General features: G+C 39.5%; 1 protein-coding gene across 1 annotated transcript in view; it reads right to left on the bottom strand.

The window, feature by feature from the left end:
- Positions 1-4,694: 4,694 nt before the first annotated feature.
- Positions 4,695-11,531, bottom strand: part of IRS1 (insulin receptor substrate 1) — a 90,466-nt gene continuing 83,629 nt past the window's right edge. Inside the window, exon 2 of the mRNA XM_032788865.2 lies at positions 4,695-6,181. The gene's annotated coding sequence lies outside the window, so the exon portion shown is untranslated. The remainder of the gene's footprint in view (positions 6,182-11,531) is intronic.

Raw genomic sequence — 11,531 nt, 5'->3', positions numbered from 1 at the left:
AAAGGAATTTGAATGCAGATACCTTAACTTTTAGGAATAAAGTAGGAGTCAGGCTAACACTAGCTCTAATAACGTGAGATTTCAGGCAGGGCCTGGGCAAGTGGAAAGTGAGTGGAACAAAAAACTGTAAGAGATACTGGTTTTTGTCCTTGTGTTAGATAAGAATGGAATGTAGACTGTGGCAGAAATTAATGAGAAAAAGTGAGATATCAGGAAGGAATATGTATAAACAAGATATGGTTGTTGATCATTATTGTCTGTAACAAAAAGGTATAAATGCTTGCCCTAATTGTTTATCTAACGGAGACCTGCCTGGGATGGGGGGAACCCCCGCCCGTGTGTACACTCCCCTTGCAAGTGTCAGGAAAATAAAACTGTCTCTGACTGGTTGCAACCAACCTGAGAGTGAAGACTGTTTTCTTCCACACAAGCAAACTATAAACACAATACAGAAATGAGTTTCAATCCCAAAAATAGACAAGCACTAAAATCTCACAGAGATGCACCAAAAGCAAAGGACTCAGATTTAGAACTACTGAAACATACCTGGGCTGAAAAGCAGGACTGGAAGGAACCAAGAAAGGATACCTGATGAGTATTTCTGTTGCAGCACTAGTTCTTGCAGGAACCTCCTTTGACGACTATAGTCAAAAAGGAACCAACTGAAACATTTGGACAGCATTTATGCTCAACAGGTGAGTGCAGCAGGGGACTTGATCTGTGCTTTACCTTACTACTACTGACTTCAGGAATCAAAAAGCTTGATAGCTAAAGGAGCTCCACCAGGCTATAACTAAGGAGACAAGATTAAGGCTATCCTGCACAAATTGTAGTGTTAGAGAACATGCTGTCCCTTGCTACATTACATAAAATCACTGGCTTCAATATCATTCCTCGGTAGGAAGTGGTTAAAACACTAGTGACACTTTATAGTAAATTATTAATGCCTAAAACTAAAAGTAAGTATTTTAATTAGGTTTCCTTGATTTGAAATTAGTCCATTGAAAAAGCTAAATATTTCAAAAGCAAACTAGGGCGGTCAAGCGATTAAAAAACTTAATTGCACCATTTAACAATAATAGAATACCATTTATTTAAATATTTTAGGATGTTTTCTACATTTTCAAATTATTGATTTCAATTACAACACAGAATACAAAGTGTACTATCCTCACATTATATTTATATTTTATTACAAATATTTGCCCTGTAAAAAACAAAATAGTATATTTCAATTCACCTAATATAAGTACTGTAGTGCAATCTCTGTATAATGAAAGTTGAACTCAAAGTAGAATTATGTATAAAAAATAACTGCATTCAAAAATAAAACGATATAAAACTTCAGAACCTACAAGTCCACTCAATCCTACTTCATGTTCAGCTAATTGCTCAGACAAACAAGTTTGGTTACAATTTGCAGGATATAATGCTGCCCCCGTCTTGTTTACAATGTCACCAGAAAGTGAGAACTGGCGTTTGCAAGGCACTGTTGTAGATAACATTGCAAGATCTTACGTGCCAGATGCGCTAAAGATTCATATGTCCCTTCATGCTTCAACTACCATTCCAGAATACATGCATACATGCTGATTATGGGTTCTGCTCTATAACAATCCAAAGCAGAGCAGACCAACGCGTGTTCATTTTCATTATCTGAGTCAGATGCCACCAGCAGGTTGATTTTCTTTTTTGGTGGTTCAAGTTCTGTAGTTTCCGTATTGGAGTGTTGCTCTTTTAAGACGTCTGAAAACATGCTCCGTACCTCATCCCTCTCAGATTCTGGAAGGCACTTCAGATTCTTAAACTTTGGGTCAAGTGCTGTATCTATCCTTAGAAATCTCACATTGGTACCTTCTTTGCTTTTTGTCAAATCTGCAGGGAAAGTGTTCTTAAAATGAACACATGCAAGGTCATCAGCCGAGACTACTATAACATGAAACATATGGCAAAATGTGGGTAAAACAGAACAGGAGACATACAATCAGCCCCCAAGGAGTTCAGTCACAATTTAATTAAAGCATTTAAAAAAAAAAAAAAGCATTATCAACATGGAAGCATGTCTTCTGGAATGGTGGCCAAAGCATGAAAGGGGCGTGTGAAAGTTTAGCATATCTGGCACATAAATACCTTGCAACACTGGCTACAAAAGTGCCATGCGAACACCTGTTCTCACTTTCAGGTGACACTGTAAATAAGGACCAGTCAGCATTATCTTCTGTAAATGTAAACAAACTTGTTTGTCGGAGCGATTGGACGAACAAAAATTAGGACTGAGTGGAATTGTTGGGTCTAAAGTTTTACATGATTTTGTTTTTGAGTTTAGTTATGTAACAAAAAATAATCTGCATTTGTAAATTACACTTTCACAATAAAGAGATTGCACTACAGTATTTGTATGAGGTGAACTGAAAAATACTGTTTCTTTTGTTTCTTATTTTTATAGTGCAAACATTTGTAATAAAAATATAAAGTGACTACTGTGCACTTTGTATTCTGTGTTGTAATAGAAATAAATATATTTGAAAATGTAGAAAAAGATCAAAAAATATTTAATACATTTCAATTGATATTCTATTGTATTCTAAAGGATGTCAATTAGGAGAAAGACTGAACTGTCTCTTCAGACAAAATTGAGCTGAAAGCAAGATTCTCCAATAGTCTATTTAAATACGGAACAGACAGAAGACAGCATTAGAAGTTGCCCGTAACATGAACGTAACTTCCTTCCTGTTCCTGAGTGTGCCTTTATTGGAAAATGTTTAATATTTGAGACAAACATTATTTGAGACATGTGACATTTAAAATTCTAGCAAACCAGGTTAATGTCAAAAACTAAAAAGGTCAGGATTTGTTTACAGTTCTGTGGTACATGTGCCAGCTCAGCAGCAAATTGAGCTTGACTACAGCAGTCCTCAGAACATAAGGTGTAAATGCTGCTAATACCACAGGAGACTGGTTCAATCTTTCTCCAGCTTCTGTTCCATTCATTCTCTAACGGTGGTGTGAAACTATTGCTAAAGCCACATATGAATGGACTCAGGGCTGCCCAGAGGATTCAGGGGGCCTGGGGCAAAGCAATTTCAAGGGCCCCTTCAATAAAAAAAATTTGCAATATTATAGAACACTGTATTCTTGTGGGGGGTCCAGCAGGGCCTGGGGCAAATTGCCGCACTTGCCCACTCCACCCCCCCCCCGGACGGCCCTGAACAGACTTCTCAATTGTAATTGTCCCAGTCAGATAAAACTTTAAATACAGGCAGCTTTCCTTTGAAAAGGACTGAAGGCAAAACTAAGCCAAACCAATCAGGGAAAATAAACTTGATGTAAAACTGGTCCCAATTGTACAGTTCAGTAACTTAAGAAATGAACAGAACAAGAGAATGCATAATCCAACCAGATAATACTATATTTCTTGAAAAGGTTTACAAGCTTTAATATAATAGGGTTTCCTTCATGATATCTGAACCTTTTTTTTTTTTTTTTTTTTTTTTTTTTAAGTAAGTTGTGGAAAAGTGTAAAAAACAAGAAGAAAAAATATTACGAGATTTAAGTTTGTTATGAATGTATTTTGCTTCATGAGACTTTTCAATAAATATTTGCTGAAATAGGCATTTTTATTTTTACTAAGGAAAAATAAGCACCAACATAAAAAGAGTTAGAGTAAATTAAAGTTAGCATTATGTATAACAATGTTAACTGCAACAGGAATGGAAGAGTGCTCTCACCCAACACATTCCCTTCCACCCAACATGATGGCAAACACTGATTTTTAAATTAAATTGAATAAAAAGTCAATACCCTTACACAAGTTTTGTTCATAGATATATGCAATAGAAAGGATATTCAATACTTCATTTTAAAAAAAAAACAATTCATTGTAGCTTACGGTAGCTACAACCTATTTATTTGAGTAATTGCTAGAACATGCAAATTATCCAAAACAATGCAGAGTGCTTTGGCCATGAAATACTCAGGCATCAAGGTTAATTTAACAGCAGCACTGGCCAATATTCAGCAATTGAATGAAATGCAGTGAATACTCATATTATAATAATTTGTTAAAACAGACAAAGTTGTGTGCCAGACATTTACTTTAAAACACATCCAAGTTTTAATTGCAATTTAAATCTGTAAAGAAAAGCTGAAGGATTCCAAGGTGCAATGCAAATGAAGAAAGGTAACATAGGTTTATAAGTGTTGGTTTGACTTTATGTGGTTTATGATGTAGCCATTAATGTTTCTTTAGTAAAAACCATGTCAATGTCCTTCAAGAATAATGGACCAAATCCGTGGGACTAGATTGGTGTTTTCTATAGGAGAGGGGTAAAGAAAAAGGTTCGTGCCTTCTTCTGGCATCAACTTCTTTGGAGAGAGGCTTTCTGTGGGCAAAGGCAAGAATTTCAAAGGCAGCACACTCTAACTCTGCCTATCTTGAAGGAGGATGAGAAAAGAAACCCATCCCCTGCGGCTCAAGGGCCATACTGCAGACATAGGTACTGTTCCAATGGCCTGTCTCTCCTTGGGAATGCAGCTCCTGAACTGACAGTGGTCTAGAGCTGCTTAACATAAGCAACAGAAAGGACATAGGACGAACCACTACAGCTTCAAGTTATATTATTGCTTGACCATCTTTTCACATGGGAATCCAGAAGCAGAGCCTGACCTCTGTTGCTCTACCCCACATCAAAATAGTGAAGCCCTGCAGGTGCTATTCATGGAAATCCTCCGAATCAGAGAAGGGCACAGAATAGTGCCACAGAAGCAGCACTGCCCCACTGCCTCTTTCGCACACAGTGAACTCCAAAAAATTGTCTAGGCCACTTTTTTTAAACTAAACACAGAAGTCCAGACACTGCTTCCAATAAAGCCTGTGTGAATTTTTTCACTGACTTCAGTGGAATGAGGAGGAGCGATAATTTCCTGGAAACATGAAAAGAGTATGAGTGAAGTAACACAGAGACATGTGCTGCATATTAATACAGTGTATTACCTAATTATGCTTGAAATTTGAACTCAGAAGTAGCAAGGTCTACGGTAACCTGCCACCATTCATGGTAGCACAAAAAGAAAATGTCAATAGAATGTCTGAGTGCATGGGTAGACAATTGAGACAATTTACCAGGAAAAAAATAAGCAGATAAAACAGTATCTAGTTTATTATGTATAGAAAGATTTCCAGAATTTACAAACACCCACATTTTTCATTCCAGGAAGAGTTTTGATTTGAAGACTTCACCCATGGTTCTTTTTTTTTTTCCTTTTTTCTCCTAACAATATATACAATGGAAGACTTTGATTTCTTTTTTCTGCTTTTTGTAAGTTTCTGTGCAACAGATGAGTTCAAGTTGACACTTGTAAATACCATCTACAGTAAGTTTATCTTCATTTGAGTTAATACAGCCTATTTTACAAGAGGAGTATAAAATTATTATTTTTTCTTTTGGAAAGAATTTAACTCAACATCAGGGTTATCTTACAACTGATAGTATCAGTAAATATGACTGTACAATCAAGGCCCAGGGGCCAATGATTCATATTATATTATTTTCTGAATTACAATCTTAAAACAAGAATAGTACCCTACTCTATTCTTATTAGCCTTGTTTTAAGCAGGTTCCCCACTCTGTTTACAACAGAATATAGTATACCTCAGTTCCACATCAAAAAAAGATGTGCTGTAGGAAAAGTTACATTTTAATTAAAAAAAGTACATGTATAAATCAAAACCTATGTTAAATATTTAATACTCTTCAACCAACATTAACAGTTTTGTATGTAATAATTTACAATGATGATTTGTCATACAGGTTTTCAGCAGCAAATGAAATGTAATGTATCACGTAAATGTGCTAGTACAATACCCATTCTCACCATGACATAGTGGTGGGCACATCAGTTCATTGCGTCCAGCTAAGTTCTTATGGTAGAGGATGAAGTAATAGAGACTCATTGTCCAGGTGTCACAGTGCTTTTGCTTGGCACAACATAGAATGTGCAGTTGAGTCAACTAACTCCTGAGGTTTGTGTAAAGTAAAGTAAACAAACTGAACTGGATGCATCGTACCCATCTATGACGAGGAGGAGGATGTGAGGTCCTAGTTGTGATTCATGTAACATTTATAGTCTGGATACCCATGAATTAAAAGAAGGATTTGCTGAGGTTGTATAGGTCATCATTCTGAAATTGAAAGAGAAAAAAAGTAACCATCTTAGGCTGGTAAACACATTGCTTATAATTACTACTTTGAACAACAAAAATGACATGTGCCATTCAAACTTCAGTCTTTAGCACCTTAGAAAAGAGTAACACACATAAACAGTACTAAAACATGTAATAATTACTGAAGTATCAAAGATGTTGAAAACTAGAAATATATTTTAAATGTATTTGAGTGAGTCACATGTGGAAAAAAGAAAACAATTAAAAAAGTGTTTATACTGATCAGATTCCTTGACACCAATTTCTATATCAAAGAAAAAAGTCCGGACCATTATACTTCTGGGGTGTTTTGTACTCTCTGCAAGGAAGTTTTTGGTTACATTTCTGACCCCACTTTCCAGCCTATCCATGTGCACAATTTCTTGTATGAGAAGGTGCCATGCATCACTCAACATGCCCACCACTGACCATTAGTAAGTTATAAAAAGCTATAAAAATGTAAATTTTGAATATTCCCATGGAGCCAGAAGTCAGGACATATTGGTGATATCCACTGACATCTTTTTAAAAATGTAGTTCATATCAATGACAGAATATCGATGCCTCATCCACACGGTGTGTTAGTCTGTACTACTAGGGTATAAATTCTAGTATAACCCAGCATGTCATGCATCAACTGGCCCATGTTGACCCTAGTGGCATGCACTAGAAGTTCCTTAGAGCATCAGGACTACTAGAGTAGAATTTACATCCCACTGATGCGGACTAATGCATCATATAGGCAATCCTCACAGGATGTTGCAGCCATAATTCTGCTTCTGAGCCTACTCTCAGTAGGGGGGTTATGACATCATTAAAACTAGGACTTTGACAAAGTGACCCACCCACTAGTGAAAAACACTCCATGACACCACTACTTTCTGTTTTACTTCTGGGCTAAATAGAATTTATAAGCTAAGATTCAGATTTTATTTAATGTGTATTTTTTCATAACATATACTACATCCTAAAAAGATAGAGTAACAGTATATTTCCCCCCTGCAAATAAAGACTTCCCATAGGGACACAAGTCAAAACTGAAAAGGCCTCCTGTCCTATACTTTCTCATTTCCCAAGAAACAGAACTTAGTTTGCGTGGTCCTCCAAGTGAAAGGAAAATCTATCCTTGCAAATGATGTGCGGTATGCTGTGAAACCTCCCTGGAGAATTCTCTCACAGATCTCTCATTTACTTTCAACTTTCTCCTGAACTCATATTGCAATCTACTGGAATGTTCCTACCAGAATATCTATATACAGCTTAACATAGCTTCACAGCTTTCAACTATGTTGGACCTATAAATAGACAGTAATGCCACATTTTATTAAAGGAGGAGTGACAAAGAAAGAAATTGCCTAATTTAAACTGGGAAGTAGTGAAATGTGCATGATTTGCTTTTCATTTCATATCTGGCTCTAATCCAGCATGGCTGAATGAATTTAGTGCAAGAACAAACTGCACTCAGTAGTATGGTCACATGCTCCAACCTGCACAGTGGAAGAAACAGGGAGGGAAATGTACAGTTTTTCTACTTATGTCAAGCTTGTTGTTTTGAGATATTTTCAATAAATAAAAACAATTTTCAGCATCAAAGCAATATATCATATCTATTATCTAATGTTTCTGTAATCTACCTCAACTCCCAAATCTGTCATGCATTACTTATAAAAATCCTCTCTTCCTTCCGTCAACACAACCAGTACCATCACGACTCTTTTGTAAATAAACCTGGTGCAATCTCTGGGTGTTACTCTCCAGTCTTCTGTACACAGAAACTAATACAAGAGAAAAAGCATTTACTGGAGACAGGGAAATATTATCTAGTGAAACCATTCAGAAACTTCAGCAGTTCTGAAGAAAATAGTAATTATGGAAAACTAGGTGCATAAGCTACCAAAACCGTTGGGAAAGTGAAACAGGGTGAAGGCTGGAGAAGGTTGTGTATCTAGGAATTTCTGTGACTCAGGATGACTGGTCAAAAATATATGAAGCAGTAACTGCAGCACGCTTTCAATAAATGTAAGCTGGCTCTCAGTAGTTCCTTAGAAAAGCACCATGAAAAGGATACTTGTAGTAGTAACATGGGTCAGTTTCAGATCTATTACTACACCTTCTACATCTGCAAGGTTACAACAGGATATGATACTCTTGTATAGATTTCCTGAAAATTCTCTTGACACACTACTGTGAAGTCATATAAGCAACTTCAGTTTCCTTGTAAAATAGTTTGGAGCAAGGACAGCTGATAACCCATACTATAATTACACAACTGTAGTGCATGGTCTGACTGATTCCACACACAACAAAAACAAAGATAACATCCATACTGAAAGCAGACCTGCTTCCTCAAGGTCACTGTAATATCGCCATAACTATATAGCATAAATAGGACCTTAGATCTGTGGAGTGTGTGTGTACATAAATTAGAAACTTATGAAGTGCTTCACCACTAAGACTTAAAAACTTAACAGTATTTCTTGACTTCTGTGACAAAATAACTGAATTTAGTGTGGGAATGATTCTCATCTTGTGAGGATGCCCTTGTCTGAATTAAATGGACAATACTGGGTCTCATCAGAAAGAGCTCCCAACATTAGAGATTAGAGGGGTAGCCGTGTTAGTCTAAATCCGTAAAAGCAACAAAGAGACCTGTGGCACCTTACAGACTAACAGACGTATTGGAGCATAAGCTTTCGTGGGTGTCTGACGCACGTCATCTGACGAAGTGGGTAGTCACCCACAAAAGCTTATGCTCCAATATGTCTGTTAGTCTATAAGGTGCCAAAGGACTCTTTGGTGCTTTTTACAACATCAGAGACACACCTGGTTGAAGTAGCAGTTATTGAGAAGAGTACTTTGATAGACAAGGAATATAAAAACACTTCTCACAGGAGTTCAATCAAGTTAGCACCGTAAGAACCACAATTGAAAATTGTGCTCTACAATCTTGTAGGGTGAAATCCGAGTAGCCTTCGTAGAGAGCCACTTAACATTGGGATGGGCAGAAAACCTCCTTTTATTTAACATAAGAACATAATGTAGTGAACAGATCTTTTAACTTGGACACTTATGTGTCCCATTTAAAAGGTCCTCCTGGATGAACTCCACGCTACCTCTAACCGACTCTAACATCACATTTAGCCCCTGGACTTAAGTTCATTTTATAGACTTCTTTCTAGGGGCTATTACTGCTAATAACCTGTGTCAATTTTTGTTTTTGTCACCTCTTTCAAAACACAAGACAGTTAGGATGAGCCTCTCTGGCCCTGGATGGAGGACTGGCCCTTGTGATAGATCTCTCAGACAGCGGCATCAGGCGATATTATGCTAGGTTGATTTTTCTTTTTTAAATAGGATTTCCAGTGTTCCTCTGAAGGAACAAACAAAACCATGGGACCTTCACCTCAGCCAATGGACAGGACAGAGTGAAATACTGACAGGATGAACAGAAATTAATGGATTTCTCTCACATGAGTTCTTGTCAGGGAAGCTTATCTGTGCATGAAATCAGTATTCCCAATAGGCTTCAACAGGGACTGGACTTTTGTTAAGGCACAATTTGTTTTTTTTTCATGGGTGCCTCCATTTTTGTTTAACATTCCTCCAAGACAAGACTTTGTACCTTACAGTACCTATTATATCCTAAGATGCTTCAGAAACTATCATTCTGTATCTGATTTCTCTAAACACAGAGCCCTGATTAACAGAACTGTCCAGGAAGTGATATGAGATCATTTCCTGTTTCTTTATTAATTATTATAACTACCATGATCCTGGAAGAGATCCTGAAGCACTTTGCCAGACCAAACACTAATGATCAGAGTGGAAAAAGATGGCATCCATGTGCCAAGAAAGATTATTATCTGTAAGATCATACAAGGAGAATATGAAGACAAGTCTCCTTCAGATCCATGGAAGACAGAAAAGCTCTCTGTAGACAGTTGTCAAGTAGACTTGAGAACATCCCATTCTTGATCATAGGCTCCTGTAGACACTTATTCAGATGTTTAGGCAGGAGCCCAGTCCTCTGTCCCCAATTCTCCCCAGTCTAGAAATATAATAGGATGAGGAATTGCCTCTGAGTTCCCTCTGCCAGGTAATGGGTTGTATTACTCCAATCTGTAATAAATGATGGAGGATTGCCTTCATGTCCTGCCATTTCCATAGTTGGCTTAAGACAAAACTGTGCATTTGATTCTTCCATAGCTCAGAATCCCCCCGCTCTGGATAATGTTTAGGAACTTAATTTTGACCAATGGTAAATACCTATTACAGGGGTCGGCAACCTATGGCACGCATGCCACTAAAAATCCTGCCCAGCCCGGCGCGCTCTCTTCTGCCTCCACTTCTCCCGCGGGGGCAAGGAGCAGAAGCATAGCCGTGCACACGGGGTGGGCAAATGGCCCCACTCTCCTGGCATGGCAAACCGTGGGGTCCGTGCTCCAGGGCCGAGTGCAGCAAGCTGCTTGCCCCTCCCCTGCCTTCTCCCCTCCCCGGGAGCCCTGCCGCCACGCACAGTGCTCTGGGGGTCGGGACTGCGTGCTCCTGCAGGGCAGCGTTTGGCTCTGGAGGGGGGCAGACATGCTCCCCGCTCAACCGGGGGGGGGCGGGCGGGCTGTGTGCTCCCACGGAGCACCGTATCTAGCTCTGTGTGGAGCCTCATGGTAAGGGGCCCAGGGCTGGGGGGGCTGGATAAGGGGTGGGGGCAGTTAGGGGACAGGGAGTAGGGTGGGTTGGATAGGGGTCAGGGCAGTCAGGGGACCAGGAGCAAGGAGGGTCCTGTGGGGGGAAGTTAGGGTGGGGGAGTCTCTGGAGGGGGTGGTCAGGAGACAAGGAGTTGGGGGGTTGTATGAGTTGGGAGTTCTGGGGGTCCTGTCAGGAGGCAGGGAGTGGTTGCATAGGCATGGAGTCGTGGGTTGGACTGGGGAAAGGGGTTGTGGATAAGAGGCCGTGGGCATCAGGGGACAAGTAGGAGTGTAGAGTCCAGTCTGGGAAAGGAACAGGTGAGGCTTTAGATAGGGGGTGGTGGCCCAGAGGCGGTACTCAGGTGATAAGGAGCAGCTCGGGTTTGAGGAGTTATTTATGGGGGGCAGTCAACCCAGCACTCTCCCCTAGCCCTGACCCCCACACATACACACGCCCTCTGCCTCTGAGGCCGCACCCCCCAGGCCCTGCCTTTGAGCCCTGTACCTTACTCTACTAACCAGCCCTCTGTTTGACCCTTCATTCCCACCCCCAAACCCCAAACCCTAGCCCTGAACTCTGGCACCCCCACACATACCCAATCCCCAACCCTGACTCCTCAGCCTCTGGTCCTGGCCCACCAGCC

The sequence above is a fragment of the Chelonoidis abingdonii genome, chromosome 8 (assembly GCF_003597395.2).
Source record: "Chelonoidis abingdonii isolate Lonesome George chromosome 8, CheloAbing_2.0, whole genome shotgun sequence".
Taxonomy (NCBI): Eukaryota; Metazoa; Chordata; order Testudines; family Testudinidae; genus Chelonoidis; species Chelonoidis abingdonii.
Note: the sequence above shows the minus strand (reverse complement) of the source record. Positions and strands in the feature narration are given on the sequence as shown.